Genomic DNA, 16,658 nt, shown 5'->3' with positions numbered 1-16,658 from the left:
TTACGTAACGCTCTAGGGGGAGGTGGGGGGGGGGAGTACGATCAAGCGTTACGGTCCATACAAAAATTTTAGGATTTTCATACAAAAAAGCTTTACGAAGGGGGGAGGGGGGTCGAAAATTCTTGATTTTAGCGTTACGTAATAAATGGACGCTGCCTCTTCTGTGACTACGTTCTTCATACCATTCAGTGGCTCATTGAAGTGAATGAACCACCTTTCATTCACTTCACGTCCATCCGCAATGACGCTCTTAACCTTATATCTACAGATTCCACCACAGCAGCTCCATTCTCTTGGGTTTCTTTCGAGAATTTCTTGCAAATTCTTAAAGAATTTCTGCCTGACCCATATGAGCCATATAGCCAACCCAGCCAACACACGATCGTTTATGATATTGGATAGGATGCAAAAGTGGAGGCGATATACGCACACTTTACACGCGGTTAAATGGAAGCAGGTACGCATATGGCCTCCACTTTAGCATCCTATTCAATATTATATAGGACTTTGTGTTAACTGGGAAAGCGGTAAGTGCGCAGGAATTCAGAAAAACCATGCTGAGGGTGACCAGCCAATCCAGGAATTTTTCATGATGAAATTTTTCATAGCTTTGTTGGGCATATAGTATCTTTTTGCCCGTCACATAGAATAAAAACGGACATAGGCAAAGGAAGTTAATAACTGTGGAAATGATCATAGAGCACTAATCTGATAAGCAAGCTTTGTTCTTTTGTTTTCAGCCTTTTGTGATTTCTGCCTTATTTTACGATAGTATAGTTTTAGCCTTTCGTATTCTGCCTTCTGTGATTCAGCCTTATGTTATCACCCCTTTAAAAGATATTGTGATCGGGTCTCTGAAAACTCTTTGAAACTTCCTGAAACTGCCTCTGAAACCCTCGGAATCGCCTCTGAAACCCTCGGAATCGCCTGCGTAACGCCTCATCAACCAGCCAAAAATCCTCCTAAAACCCCCATCGGACCCCATGTAACGCATCTGAGACGCTCCGAAATCCTCTAAAATGCCTGCGCAACGCCTCTGAATCCCACCAAAAATGCTCTGAAACTTCTTGAAATGCCTCTGGACGCCCCCGAAAACACCCTATGTGAATTACCTACGACCCTTTGAACTCCCTAAAAACGCCTCCGCAACGCTTCTGAAACCACCCGAAAATGCTCTGAGACTTCCTGAAATACCTCTTAAGACCCACTCGAACTCCATGCAACGCACGTGAGATCCTCGCAAACTCCCGAAAACGTACCTGTAACGCCTCCAAAACCTGTCGTTTTCCTCTGAAACTCTCTGCTTTCTAAAACCCCGCAAACTCCCGAAGACCTCCCCCCCACCGAGATTTTCTGGTACTCTGCTGAAACCCCATAACCCCCTGGACCCCCTAAAATGTCCAAGGGTGCATAAATTAAAAGTGTAACGCATGTATATACGGCGGAGGGAAAATTTTCATCGCTTATGATGTTATTATTTAAACTTTTTTCGATGTATCTGGTTAAGTTGCATATTAATACATGTGTTTCTTCCTCCCCTTTCGGGGAAATTAAGCCACTGCGCCCAATAAGATGAACTTTTGTGGCATGTCCCGTTTTGATATTCGCATCTAGCCAGCTAATTACCATGTGTCAAGTAATCAGCTACTGCCACGACGCGTCGTCTCCCAGTCAGGTGCAATGGAATTGATAAACTCCAAGGGGTTACGTACACAAGGCTGAAATAACAAAATGCTGAATGCATCAAAAGGCTGAAATAGCTATTCAACTAGTTTTTAAACGCACCAACCTAAAATCTAACCTCAACACTAACAGCTCAGACAAACAGATCATTCTAATTGGGAATAATTACATACATTCATTGACTTTACGATCTATTTGAAAATTTGCTTGTTAGTCGATTACCCAGTCGTAGCAGTCACATAGGTTTTGCTTGAGATTGACGATTGATCGTCCTACCAGCGGCGTCATAATGTAACACACTAAAAATAATTAACACAAATGCAAATTACGCGGAAGAAATACAAGGTGATGAATATTTTTGTACGCCATTGGACACACAGTGGTTTTCTTCGGTACTTTCAGGTCTCAAGTTAGTCTATGGTCCTACCGTCCCAAGCTCATGGTTGGCCAAACTAAGCCATTTTAGGGGAACATACTTCAGTTAGTATGTTCTGAATCGGAAAGTTTTACGACTGGCCATAATGCTATGGATTATTGAACGCATACATTACTAAGGCACTATTTTTCAAAAGAATAGCATATATTTCAAAGAAGGAGATATCTCTGATGATATTGTTCTAGCAGCCGTAATGACAACAATCTCCAAAATAACATGACTCGAAAGAATAGCTCATGTTTAAAGAAGGATAAATTAACGATATGGTATGCACCATTAGCAGTTTCACTATAAGTTCAGTTTTGAAGCTAGGGCCCATGCTGAGGGTTACGCATACGATTCGCGTTCGGACCAAGAACTTTTCATTATGAAAATTTTCTTGACTCCCTTTGGCATTGAGTACAGTCAGGTCTTTTTTTACGCGATTTTCATTTACGCGGCCGCGTAGATGAAAACTTCATAAAAAAAATCATCGTCTTATTTTTGCATGATTCGTCGAGAAATGGTGAGACTTTTTTTACGCGGTTTTTCGAATTTTGAACTGAGTTTTTTTACGCGGTACGTATCCCCCGCGTAAAAAAACTGACTGTATCTTCGTGCCGATATGCCAAAGTTGAGAAGCAAGCTCTATATTAGTTCGGGCGTTACTCCAAGAGAAGAAAGAAGTGCTCTAACTTATCTATGCATTTTCGTATTTTCAGCCTTTTCAATTTTCAGCCTTTTGTAATTTCAGCCTTATGTCACACTTTCCTGATTTCAGCCTATCGTATTCAGCTTTTGTGCATTCAGCCTTTTGAAATTCAGCCTTATGTTACAAACCCATTCCAAGACCTTCCCTGGTTCTGCAGACCAGATCTCACTGGGTTGCAAGCAACCACTATTTAGAAATCTTTGCCTACGCGTGTATAAAGCACCAGAACTGCAAAGCAGATGTTCCGTGGTTGCAGGTTACAGAAACGACAGATATCACTCTGAATATGGCCAATATGGGGCTGTCCATAAACCACGTGGTCATTTTTTTGGGACTTTTCAACCCCCCCCCCAACCACCCCCCCCCCCCCGTGATCATTAGTCCATACATTTTTTTTTTATTTGTTCATACAAAATGGTCATTGGCCGATTTAAAAATGTAAAAATAAACTCGTTAAGGTCCCGCATAATCACGAACTGTTTATGTAACGTATCTCATACTGTGGATGACCATAAGCAATTGTCTTTTAACCAATTCCCAGACTGTCCGAGATAACAGTAAGATAACCATTCTATGTATAGATTTGCCAGTTTGAGAAATGGTAAGCCGGCAATTTACAGTATGTAGAATAGGCGGTTAAGATTGGTTACCATAAAAAATCGCTCGTTTTCTCGAACGAATTTTTCGCAATACAGTAAAGGATACGGTCAATATATTATCCAGTTTTTCGTACAATTCACTGCATAGCATATGTTTAGAGAACAGTTGAACCATAAATTTGGAAGAAAAGTGAATAATGTATGTGATACTGGTGATTTATGGTTATTCACTGTAGCATACCTGTAAACCGTATTGTACATATTTAGTTATGTACACTTTTTTTTGTATTAATAGTAAGAGAAAAAAAAGGGAACAAATTAAATAAGAATCAATGAAACAAGTGAATACGTACGTCTAGAAATATTTTACTTCAAGTACAATAACTCTAAAAAAATCCATGGCATATTTTAATTTCCCGACTCCATCACCCCTCACCATTTAGAACCTTTCTCTCCCCGTCAGAGTGTGTCGTACTGGATGGATATTTCACCTGATTGCAGTCATTAAACACTATTCTAATGTAATTTAAAAACACCTCCGACTTCCGCTGAATAAACCGTTCCTAGATCCAGATGTATGGGCTGGCTGCTGCTACTTGAGCCGATCAGTTTTTCAAATCGCGGTACTGATATGCACTTCGCCCGTTTACCTCATTCATGGATCCCTCTTCGGAGCTTGATAGCCAGTTCCTCTTGATCGTTTCCGCATACTCCAGCAGCATTCTTCCGGAGGCCGCCCCAGCAATATCTCAACAAAACTCGCTAGCCTTTGCCCTTCCCTATGGATAGAAGTGCTGGAATCGTTTGGCGTTTTCCTCAAGCGACTGCAGGGAACGAGATGATATTAAGTTTTTGTCTCGTTTTTTGCGACCTGAAACCTGTAAAGAAAATTCCACACGAAAATTAGTTCAAAATCATCCAGTTGAGAAACGAAAACTTACCTTCGATTCTACTCCAGATCAAGGCAGCATTGTAGATCGACTCCGCTTCCGGGAAAGTACTATTATGGCGGAATATGTCCCCTTTTCAGCCGGATTGGCCAACCGGTTACCGGTCATGGTTGCGAAATCTGTTTTTTTTTGCTTTTTTTTTCATTAACAGTTTGGAACTTTGCAGGGAAAAACAAGCATCGGTGCCTCTCATCAATACAAATATGTACAACTGTTTGTCAAAGTGTTGAGAAAAAGTAATGAATAGTGAGATGTATAGATATACAGTGTATCAAACAATTGTCCGTACAGCAATTTTTTGGTCAAAATAATTTTTCATTCAAACGTTCATAACTTTTTTATACGTCAATCAAAAACGTTGAAATTTTGTCCAATCATGAACCATATATTAAAGCTCTATTGGTAAAATTTTGAGCGAGATCGAATAAGTTTTGTGAAAATTATAGAAAATTCTAAAAAACTTATAAGATTTTTGAACACATTTTTAAAACATTATATCTCAGTATGTACTCGATGATACTTTTTCAATTTTTTTTGTGTTACAGCTGATACCTTAGGCTTTCATATGCAGCTACTTTAGATGTTTTATATTCACTACAATAAATATGAAAAATGTGCTTATGCAGTTGACGATATTTAAAAATTGATTATATTTTGCGCATATAATCTGCCAAACGTTTTCCACCAATAAAAGTGCATTAACTGAATGAAAAATACATAGGACCTACTATTTATATGTAGTTTAGTAGGTCCTGTAGAAAAATATTACATTAGGGGGATTCACTTAACGGCGTAAACTGATTAAACTGATTAAATGTCACGATCACCAATGCAATCTTTGATTATTTCATTCGCAATTTCATGAAACATGTCAAATAAGCAGAAAATCATGGCTTACGCAGCAATTTAATCTGTTTAGTGAGTACCCCTATTATGAGAGTTTAAAAACGTTGAAAACACTTGGCACTTTTATTAATGAAAATATGGTAAATTTCCAAATGACACTGTGAACATATACAGATTTTTCATATTTTTTGTAGTGAATTTAAAACCTCAAACGAAGCTGCATATGAATGCCTTAGGTATAAGCTGTATCACAGAAAAAATTGAAAAAGTTTCATCGAGTACATACTGAGATATAATGTTTTAAAAATGTGTTAAAAAATCTTATAAGTTTTATTTAAAGTTCTATAACTTTAAGAAAACTTATTCGATCTCGCTCAAAATTTTACCAATGGTGCTTTGATATATGGTTCATGATTGCTCAAAATTTCAGCGTATTTGATTTATGTATAAAAAAGTTATGATCATTTGTATGAAAAATTATTTTGACCAAAAAATTGCTGTACGGACAATTGTTTGATACACTGTAAGTGTACTGCTCTAATAAAGTAGCTAACCATTTGACAGAATGTGGTGATATATTGCTACCATTGTGTAGGAATTTGCACCTTCATATAATTCGACAATGCCTGGATAGTATGATATAGTGTTACTGCTTGACATGGATTACACAAACTATCATTTATAGTGTCTGGTAATCTGTTCTTTATTGTTCAACATACAATTAGCTGTTTGAGATAATGTTACCTTGACGGATGAAATGAACTTACTGTTTGGACATTATGACAAAGGGTAATTTGCTATTCGGGGTATGCATACAAACTCGCATAAGCTAGAATCATGTATACAAAGTCATCCTTTTTGTATTGCCCTGTTAATTAACTATGGGGTGGCGTTAGCAAGTGAAAATTGTGCCGGATATCACATTTTATCGTTTTTCTCTTCAGATAGTCTACCAAACACGTAGAGCGCAAGTAAATCAAGTGCAATTCAACAAACACTGAGGTGAGTTAGATTGTCATGGTAATTAATCAGCTTGTTTCATAAGTTTTGTTTGATGTTAGCTGTAAAGTGTGGCTCAATAGACCAAAAATCATTAGCTTAACACTGAGATGATCAGATTGTTTTTTTTTTTAATATTATTAATTCGCATGAGGTGCAATATGACGTCGTAAAAGTAGGCACCGTACATCGTAAAAGATATGGCTTCAAGTCATATAGCGATGTTATTGTTCCGTCTCTATTGTTTGCATAAGGCTCTTTCATACAATGTAATTTTACCGCATAAACGTAGGTATAACATATTCATAAACTGCATCATTCATGCAAATGGGAAATGAGATGAAATGAGATATGATGGATGAGCTGACATTTTCTCGAGATACCTTCAGGAATACTTTCCGGAATTTCTTCAGGCAATGCTATTAAGACCATTCCGGTATTCCTGTAAAGATTCCTTCTGAGATCCCTTGAAGAAGTTCTGCAGTAATTGCATTAAAAAATCCTGAAAGTGTTCGTTTATTTATTCTAGTCGGCATTCCTTTAGGGATTCCCGCTGGAACTCTTTCAAAGATTCATTTGTGATTTCGTAAAGGAACCCTATTTCTTTCTATCTTTATCAACCAGATTTTAGCCCGGGGCTATTCAAGGGCGTAGCCAGAGGGGGGCAGGGGGGGGCCATGGCCCCCCCTGACCGACAGATTTTTTTTTAATTCAAGCCGACTCAAAGATTGTCAATAATTCAAGTGTTCCAGAAAAAATATTAAAAAAAAAAACTATTCTCTAGACTATTATAATAATTGAGGTTTTTATCCACAATTATTCAACCTTTTTTTCTTGAGAATCACAGGTAATTTCGCCAAGTATTTCTCCAAGAGATCTACTTCAATCTTATCATGGAATTTAACCAAATAACAAGCTTGGATGAATGGTTGAATTTTGTGATGTTTATTCATGGAACCAAAAAACAGCATGGCCAGTTCCGGTAGGGAAAAACAAGGACTTTGTAGAGCTAGAGTGCAGTTATATGCTATTGCTACACGAATTTTCACTTGTATTCAATTCAAACAAACGTCATGCTAAGATAGTAATACCTGGGATTTCTTTACAAATTCTTTCAAGGACATCTCCAGAAATTCCTTTAGGCAGTTATTCAGGAACTTTTCCAAGCATTCTTTCAGAAATTCCTCAAGGAACATATCCAGGAGTTTCTCTTTCGTGAATTTTTCCATGTACATCTTGCAGGGTTCAGATAGTTTTTTTTAGGGTTTGTTCCAAGAAATGCTTTAAGAATTCCCCCCACGATTCCTTCAGTTTTTTACAAATACTTCTGCAAGGATATATCGATGAATTCCTTCAGGAATTTTCCATAGTTTCCTTCAGTGATTCTAGCATGGATTGCTCCAGAGAGTTTTCCAAGAATTCCTGTATGGGTTTCACCAGGCATTCCTCCGGGAATTTCTCCTGGGATATCTTTAGAAGTGATTGTTCCAGTGCTTATTTCGATAATTCCTCCAGAAATTTCCAGGAGTTCCTTATATCATTGTACAAAACATTCTCCATCCAAAAATTCCAACAATAATTCGTCCAAAAAATATTACAGACATGGATGCCTTCATTTTTATTTTCCTACAGAAATTCTTCCAGAAATTTGTTAAGAAAGCTTTCCTGGGATTTCCTAAGGAATTCATCATGGGATTGCTTCCGGGATTCATCCAGATTTTCCTTGAAGCATTCCTCCAAGTATTCGACCGGGAATATCTTCTGTGTTTATTTCAGAAACAACTCCAGGAATTATTTAAAAAAATCCTCCAAGGGTTCCCCCAGGAACACTTTTTAGAATTCCTTCAGAAGATTCCAAAAAATAATACAATACTTCCTCCAGGAACTATTTAGGAATTCCCCAGGATTTTTCCTGGGGTTTCTTCAGGAACTGCTACAGGGATTCCCCAAGGAGTTCTTCCACGAACTCTTATTAGTATTCCTTCAGGATTTCTCCAAGGATTCAATCTACAATTTCTTCAGAAATTTTTACTGCGAATTCTCCATGAACTTCTTCAGAGATTCCTCTAAGAATTATTCCAGGGATCCTCTGGGAATTGAAATGCGTATAGATATTTCTACAGAAATTCCTCCAGGAATTCTTATAGAGATTCCTCCAGGAGTATTTCTAGAGATTCCTCCGTTAAACTCTACGGGTATTCTTCTAGGATATCCCCCAGGGATTTGTCCAAGAATTTCTGCAGGACTTAACTCGGGACTTCCTTCTGTGATTCTTTCTGAAACAACTTATTTTGAACATCTTCCAAAGATTCTCCCACGAACTCTTTTTAGGGTTCCTCCAGCAATTCCTCATTGTATTTTTAAGGATCTTTTCTAGGAATTGATTCAGTACTTCCTCCAGGAACTGCTTAGGGATTCCCTTAGTAATTCCTCTTGAAATTTCTTCCGGGTTTCCTTCTGGAGTTTCTTTAGAAACTCTTCTAAGGATTCCTCCCGAATTTGTTCAAGAACTCCATCTGCGATTTCTTGAGGAATTATTTCTGATATTCCTATACAAATTCTCTAAGAGTTTTTTCCAAAAATTTCTTCAGGAATTCCTCTAGGAATTACTCCAGGAAATCCTTCAGAGATTCCTTCAGAAATTCTTCCAGGATTTTTTCTAGGAATACCTTCTGGATTTTTTCCAGAAATTCCGCTACTAAGAAATTTTCCAGTATTCCCTCCAGGAATTGCTACAGGCATTTCTCCAGGATTTGCACAAAAATCTCCTCCAGGAACTTTTCTAGTGATTTTTCCAGGGATTTCTCCAGAAATTCCTCCGGGAATTTCTCAGGCGATTTTTTTCAGAAATTTCTCCCCCAGAAATTTATCCACAAATTTTTGAAGGAATTATTACAGAGATTCCTCCTAGAATTCCTTCAAGGATTCCGCCAGCAATTCTCCAGGAATTACCCCAAGAATTTCTTCAGGAATACCTCCAGCAATTTCTCTGGGAATTGATCAAATAATTGCTTCTGGACATCCTTCAGAAGTTATGTCAACAATTTCTCCAGGATTTTTTCCAGAAATTCTTCTGGATTTTTTTTCAGACATTCTTCCACAAAATTCTCCAAGAACACCCTCAGGAATTTTTCAGGGATTCCTCCAGGAAATCCTGCGAAGATTCCTCCAGGAAATCCCCCAGAAGTTCCTCTGATCATTATTTTTGGAAATCCTCTTGGGATTTCTTCATAAATTCTTCCAGGAAATTCCTGGAGGAATACCATCAGCATTTTTTCAGGGATTCCCCCAGGAATTTCTTTACCAACTGCTTCTAGGGTTCCTCCAAGAATTCCTTCAGGAATTCCTTCGAGTATTTATCCAAGAATTCCTCCAGAAATTCCGCTAGAAATTCCTCCGGAGTTTTCTTAAGGGTTTTTTTCAGAAATAGAAAAACAATAGAATAAAAATAGAAATTTCCCAGATTTCCTCTAGAAATTCATCCAGTAATTCTTCCAAAAATTCTTATGGAGATTCCTCCTGAAATTCCCAAGGGAATACCTCTTGGAATTTCTCCAGAATTTTATCCAGGAATTTTTCCAGGAACTTATCCAGGAAATACCCCAGGAATTTCTACATGAATTCCCCCAGGAATTTCTCCAGGAATTTCTCTAGGAATTGCTCCTGGACATCTTGCAGAAATTATGTCAGCAATTCCTCTAGGTATTTCTCCGGGAATTTCTCATGAGATTCCATCAGGAATTGCTTAAGGGATTCCTCCAGAGATTTCTCCATGGAATCTCTTCAGGAAATTCTTTGAAGATTCCTCCAGGAAATCCTGCAGAAGTTTCTCCAAGGATTCTTCCAAGAAATTCACTAAGGATTCTTCAGAAATTCTTTAAGAATATTCTCCAGGAATACCTTCAAGAATTTTTCAGGGATTCCTCCAGGAATTACACCAGGAATTAATCAAGGAACACCATTATAAATTAGGGATTGCTTCAGAAATTCTTCCAGGGTTTTTTCTAGGAATACCTTCTGGAATTTTTCCAGAAATTCCACCAAGAAATCTTCCAGTTTTCCCTCCAGGAATCGCTACAGATATTTCTCTAAAAATTCCGCTAAAACTCGTCCAGGAACTTTTTCAGGGATTTTTCCAGAGATTTCTCCAGGAATTCCTTCAGAGATGTCTCTTGAAATCCCCCCGTGAATTTCTCAGGGGATTTTTTCAGAAATTTCTCCCAGAGCTTCTCCATAGATTCCCCCAGAATTTCATCCAGAAGTTGTTGAAGGAATTCCTCCAGAGATTCCCTCACGGATTCCGCCAGCAATTCCCAAAGGAGAACCTCCAGCAATTCCTCCAAGATTTTATCCTGGAATATCTCCAAGAACTATTCCAGGAAATTCTTCAGGAATTACCCCAAGAATTTCATCAGGAATTCCTCCAGAAATTTCTCTAGGAATTGATCCAGGAATTGCTCCTGGACATCCTTCAGAAATTATGTCAACAATTTCTCCAGGAATTTTTCCAGAAATTCTTCTGGAGATTTTCTCAGAAATTTTTCCAGAAATTCTTCTGGAGATTTTCTCAGAAATTCTTCCAGAAAATTCTCCAGGAATACCCTCAGGAATATTTCAGGGATTAAACCAGGAAATATTCCAGAGGATTCTGCCTGGAAATCCTCTAGGGATTTCCTCATAAATTCTTCCAGGAAATTCCTGGAGGAATACCATCAGTAATTTTTCGGAGATTCCCCCACGGACTTCTTCACAAACTGCTTCTAGGATTCCCCAGAGATTCCTTCACGCATTCTTTCAAGGATTTATCCAAGAATTCCTCCAGAAATTCTGCTAGAAATTCCTACCGGATTTCAGAAACAGAAAAATAATAGAGTAGAAATAGAACTCTCCCAGAATTTCTCTAGAAATTCATCCAGTCATTCTTCCGAGAATTTCTCTTAGAGATTCCTCCAGAAATTCCCAAAGAAATTCCTTCAGTAATTCCTGCAGGTATTCCTCCAGGATTTTATCCAGGAATTTCTCCAGGAATAACCCCAGTGATTGCATCAGGAACTACCCCAGGAATTGCTCCTGGACATCTTTCAGAAATTATGTCAGAAATTCCTCTAGGTATTTCTCCAGGAATTTCTCCCGAGATTTTATCAGGAATTGCTTCCTGATTCCTCCAGATATTCCTCCAGGGGATTTCCCTTCTGAAGGGATTCCTCCAGAGATTTCTCCATGAAAATCTCTTCAGGAAATTCTTAGAAGATTCCTTCAGGAAATCCTCCAGAAGTTTCTCCAAAGATTCTTCCAGGAAATCCTCTAGAGATTTCTTCAGAAATTCTTCAAGAATATTCTCCAGGAATTCCTGCAGGGATTTTTCAGGGATTCCTCCAGGTATTCTACCAGGGATTCCTCCAGATATTCTTCCAGGGATTTCTTCACAATTGTTTTCAAGGAAACCACCTGGGATTCCTTCAGAAATTCCTTCGAGAATTTCTCCAGGAACTCCACTTGCAATTCCACTTTAAATTCCTCCAGGAATCTCTCAAGGGGTTCTTTCAAAAATAGCAAAATAATAGAAATAGAAACAGAAATCTCTCAGAATTCTTCTGGAGATTCCTCCAGATATTCATCCAGTAATTCTTTCAAGAATTCCTCTAGAGATTCCTCCAGAAATTTCCACAGGAATACCACTAGGAACTCCGCCATTTATTCCTCCGGGATGTTATCTAGGAATTTCCCCAGGAAATTTCTTCCAGAATACCTCCAGGAAATACCTCAGGAATTTTTTTTGGAATATTCCTGGCATCCTTCAGGAATTATGCCAGCAATTCGTCCAGGAATTTCTCCTGGAAATCCTCTTGGGATTCTTTCAGGAAATTTTTCAGGAATACTTTGAGGAAATTTTCAGGGATTCATCCAGATATTTCTCCAGAGATTCCTCCAGCAATTACTTCAGGGATTTCTCCACGAATTTTTCGAGGGTTATTTCCAGAGATTCCACCAGGGAATCCTCCAGAAACTCCTCCAAGGGTTCTTTCAGGAAATCCTCCTGGAAATTCTCAAGGGATTTTTTTCAGAAATTTCTCCAGCAATTCCTCCCAGAGTTCCTCTGGAGATTTCATCAGGAATTTCTCCCAGAATTCTCCTAGGGATTCCAAGAATTCACCCAAAAAATTGCTCAAGGAAATTCTCCAGGAATTACGCCGGGAATTTGATCAGAAGTTTCTACAGGCATTCCTCCAAGGATTCCTTCACAAGTTTCTCTAAGATTTCATATATGAATTTTTAAAGACATTTCTTATGAAATTTTACTAGGGATTCCGTCCAGAATTCCTCCAGGAATTTCTCCAGAATTTCCTCCAGGGAATCCTCCAGAAAATTATCTAGGATTTCCTCAGGAGATCTCTTCAGAAATTTCACTAGGCATCCCTTAATTTATCCAGGAATTCGTAAAGGTTTATTTTTTGAAATTTTTTTAGGAGTTCCTTCTGGAATTCAAAAATTCAAAAAATTCTGGAGGAATTTCTACAGCAAATAGTATTGGAAGATAAATGGAAGCATACAGGAACCAGGAAATTCTAGGTTTATCCTCAAAAGAGCTCGTAATTTCCAAAAGAGTTCAGCTATAATTTCTGGTGAATGTTTTTTAGACATTGACAAAAAAATCAGAGCAAAATATTGTACGAGTAAATAAAAATTCTTAATCTTCCAGAAATTGGCCATCGCTACCAGCACCACGTTGATTTGTGTAGATCAGGCGAGTTTTTGTTAACGTATTGTACAAAATACAACAGGGTTAAGGGTTAAATGAAGCTTTTAGAATATAATGTTTTTATATTCAATTTCATCGTGTTGCGTTTAGTTATAAAAGCTAGAAGGTACATTTTTACTAAGGGTGCTTGCCCCCCCCTGACCGAAAAGCTGGCTACGCCCTTGGGGCTATTCATCTTTGGACGAACAGCTGTACTTCCCTTCCGAAGGAAGAACCCATATTTTTTTGAGTATGTCGGGAGTGGGATTCGATCTCAAGTCCTCGGAGTAATAGTCACGGGCTTTATCCATCACACAAGGTCCGCTCCACAATAATGGATCTCTTTAGCGGTTCCTGTTGGGATTATTTCATTAATTCCTTGTAAAAAGGAACATGGAAGAGTATATATTTCTGTCAAGATTTCTTAAGGCAATCCTGGAGAAATTGTTTAAGGTATTCGTGCCGGAATTTCTGTTGGGATACCTTCAAAGATTGTTCTCAAGTTTTTCAAGGATTTCTTCAATAAGTCCTTCCGAGTTTATCTTTCATGATTCTTTCAGGGATTCCTGCTAAGCTTTCATCTGAGATTCCTGTCATGATTTCTCTAAAGATTCTATCAGATATTCTCTACGGGTTTCCTACAGGAATTACTTCAGGGATTTCTGCCGGGACTCGCTTATAAAATCCTGAAAAGAATCTTTCTAGTATTTTAGGCGGTATTCCTTCAGGGATTCCTGCTGGGATTACTTCAATTTTTCTCCTGGTATGTACACTATCAAGAATTTCTGCCGAGATATATTCCGAGAATCTCAATGAAATTCTTTAAAGTATACGGGCCCAAATTCCTGCTGGTATTCCTTGAGAGATTATTTCTGGAAAATTGTCAGGGTTTGCTCTTGGTATTTCTCCTGGAATTTTTCCAGAAACTATATTAAAAGATTCTCGCCGATATTCCTCTCAGTGTTCTTCCAGATATTTCTCACAAAATTTCGTCAAAGAATCCTCCCGAGATTCCTCCAGGGTTTTCTGTCAGGATTACCTTTGAAAATCTCCTTTCAAAATTTATTTAAACTTTAAAGTGTTCTAGTCGGAGTGCTTTCAGGCATTCCTTTAAAGATTTCTTCCATTGCTTTCTTTATATCTTTATGGATTCCATCCTACGAAGATTTCTTCAGGGATTCCTCCCGAATTCCTTCAGGGAATCTTGGTGGGATTCTATTCGTGTCAGGATAGAGTGAGGCTTATTTAAAAAAAATCTCCAGGATATGATTACCCGCTCTACTAGTCGAAATAAGTGAGCTGTACAAAATTGAGCGTTTTCGGTTGATGTGTAGGGGTGGCGCAAAGGGTTTAAGTGAAATTTTTGCTAGAGCAAATCTTCAAAAAACATTTTAAGTTTAAATTTCAAACATATTTTTTCTAGGCCAAATCGGTAATTCTAGAATCCAATTGGGACAAACTTGTGCTCAAAGCATACATCTACAAATTAGTGGCTCTATTTATAACCTACACACTTAAAACAGAATGCCAAGATCGGCTATGCGAATGTCGGTTAAATTTCATTTGGGACCATTCATGAACCACGTAGACTTTTTGGGGGGGTCCGGCCAAAGTTTACGCTCCATACAAATTTCGAAATTTTTATATGGACGAAAGTCTACAAGGGGAGAGGGGGGTTCTGAGATGGTCAAAATTTGGTCTACGTGGTTTATGAACAGGCCCTTTGCTGTATTCTCCACCCATGGGTGACTTTTTGCTGATATCTCAGTTAAATTGCGATTGCCGAGCGCTCGGCTGTGCAAATCTCGGCAAAAGAATGGAAATTAGCTGACCTCAACTGAGTGTGTACGTGTGTTAAAATGTCATTATTAGATAAAGTACTAAATGAGGTCATTTAACAATCGCAGTATAAAGTAAGGCAATTTATTTGACACATTGCGGTATTACTCACACATATATGCAAAATGTTATGTTCATCATAATAAATCAGAATGTCGTTTATGGCAATGTAATGAGGTGATGTATATTTTTAAAATACTTTAACAGATACGTCACAAAAGTTGAAAAAAAAAACAACGTCATGTGTAAAGAAAACTGTCCCTTTGCCGTACATGAATGCAATAATAACTAGAAATAGTGATTCATGCGATGTAACGCGTGTATCCTTACGATACTCCTGGTTGTCTGGGAAGACTACATGCTTTCCATGTTGAAGTCGTCCACCGTTGCTCATTCAACTAATTCAAAAACTTTGTTATTAATGCAGGTTTCATTTTCATTGCTCACACTTCCAATCGCGCAGACGACCTAACTAAACCAGAATTCCGGGACATCTTCGAGCTCCACAAATAATAGAAAACAACTCACTTCCACCGAATCAATTAAAAACATCAACTGCAGTGAGGGGCCATCCATCAAAACGTCTTCATCGAGCGATGATAACTGGCGAAAGATCTTATCCAGAAAACCATCAACCAGCAACAGTAGCATGTTACCGGTAAATGGGTCACTTGGTCAACTTGTACGAAGCTTTCAAACTCCAATAGTGCACTCGGTTGTGGTTCCATACCAACAAACGGCAGGCGGGCGGTCGGCGGTACAACTACGTTACACCGGGTGAAATAACACTGCCATCATTATCACCAAATTTGATGGGGTTTCTCTCCCCGGATCGAGAAAAGAGGCAGGTGTGCTGGGTCCAGTGGGATTGGCACTTGGCAGAGCAGAAGCGATGATGATGGGTATCAATTGTACAATCGACGAAAATATAACGCGATTACTCAACTGCCCGGGGAGAAAATTGCAGCAGATTCCATATTTCACGGCAACCCGAGTGGGGAATGGTGTCAAAACGGGAACAATATTTTGAAATTGGAGATTTTTTCGGAGCAAACGTGATCACATGGTTGTAAAAACCAGTTTTTTTTAAATAACTCGTAAAATCGATGATTTTTATTGATCGTTTTCAACAGCAGCCTGCTAGGGCGCCAATACAGACAAAAAAATATAAGCAGTAGTTTCACGAAAACTAATATTATTAAGTATGATAAATTTCATAATATGTTATATGAGGTTCAGTTGTTTCTATCTGGAGTATGAAGGTAATAAATTTGAGTACGAAAAGCTCTATGTGATTGTTTGTAGAGTATTGTTTATAAATATTATTAAAAATTCGGTACCTGTGACTAAGTTTCCATGGAAAAGTGCTTGAGTTCATCCGGAACTGCTGCAATGACACGTTACCATTCGTCCATTCGGAACGAGACCGTCAAGAAATTAGAACACAACAGTGATCGATGACCGCCATTTGAAACGTGCTTCAATTTTCGGAAACTGCATTCCAAACGCAGTTTGTCTTCTGTTTATTTATGTGCTGCTGTTTTGGGAAAGTGGCATGCTCTTTAATTTCGTTCGTTCGGGATCGCGGTCGTTCCGGTCAGTGGGCTCGGCTCGACTCACCAGCCAGCCAGCCAGCCTGCCAGCCAGCCGGCCGTCCATCCAATCTCCCCATCATTAACAGGTCGAAATTGGCTTTAATCTCATTTCCTCGATTTTTCGGCGCGAGGAAAGCCTCATGATAGCTGTAATTGAACGCGACTGACGAGTGTGGTACGGCGGTGCGGCGCGGTAGTTCGGATGTAGTGAACTATTACAACCGACCAATTTGGATTCCCACTCCGGCCGGCAGTTGAGGGATCTGTTGGAGTGATTTGCG

The 16,658-nt window shown here is 38.6% G+C and overlaps 2 long non-coding RNA genes across 2 annotated transcripts in view; both read right to left on the bottom strand.

The window, feature by feature from the left end:
- The window catches only part of LOC134285716 (uncharacterized), a 279,906-nt gene that overhangs the window by 258,832 nt on the left and 4,416 nt on the right, over positions 1-16,658 (bottom strand). The window lies entirely within an intron of this gene.
- LOC109430761 (uncharacterized) lies at positions 3,760-4,489 on the bottom strand. Its single transcript, XR_002135042.4, has 2 exons — positions 4,351-4,489; positions 3,760-4,287 (listed from the first exon to the last, which is right to left on the bottom strand). It is a non-coding gene; the product is annotated as an uncharacterized LOC109430761 (long non-coding RNA).

This window comes from Aedes albopictus, chromosome 1 (genome assembly GCF_035046485.1).
Source record: "Aedes albopictus strain Foshan chromosome 1, AalbF5, whole genome shotgun sequence".
NCBI lineage: Eukaryota > Metazoa > Arthropoda > Insecta > Diptera > Culicidae > Aedes > Aedes albopictus.
This window is presented reverse-complemented; position numbering and strand designations above follow the sequence as displayed.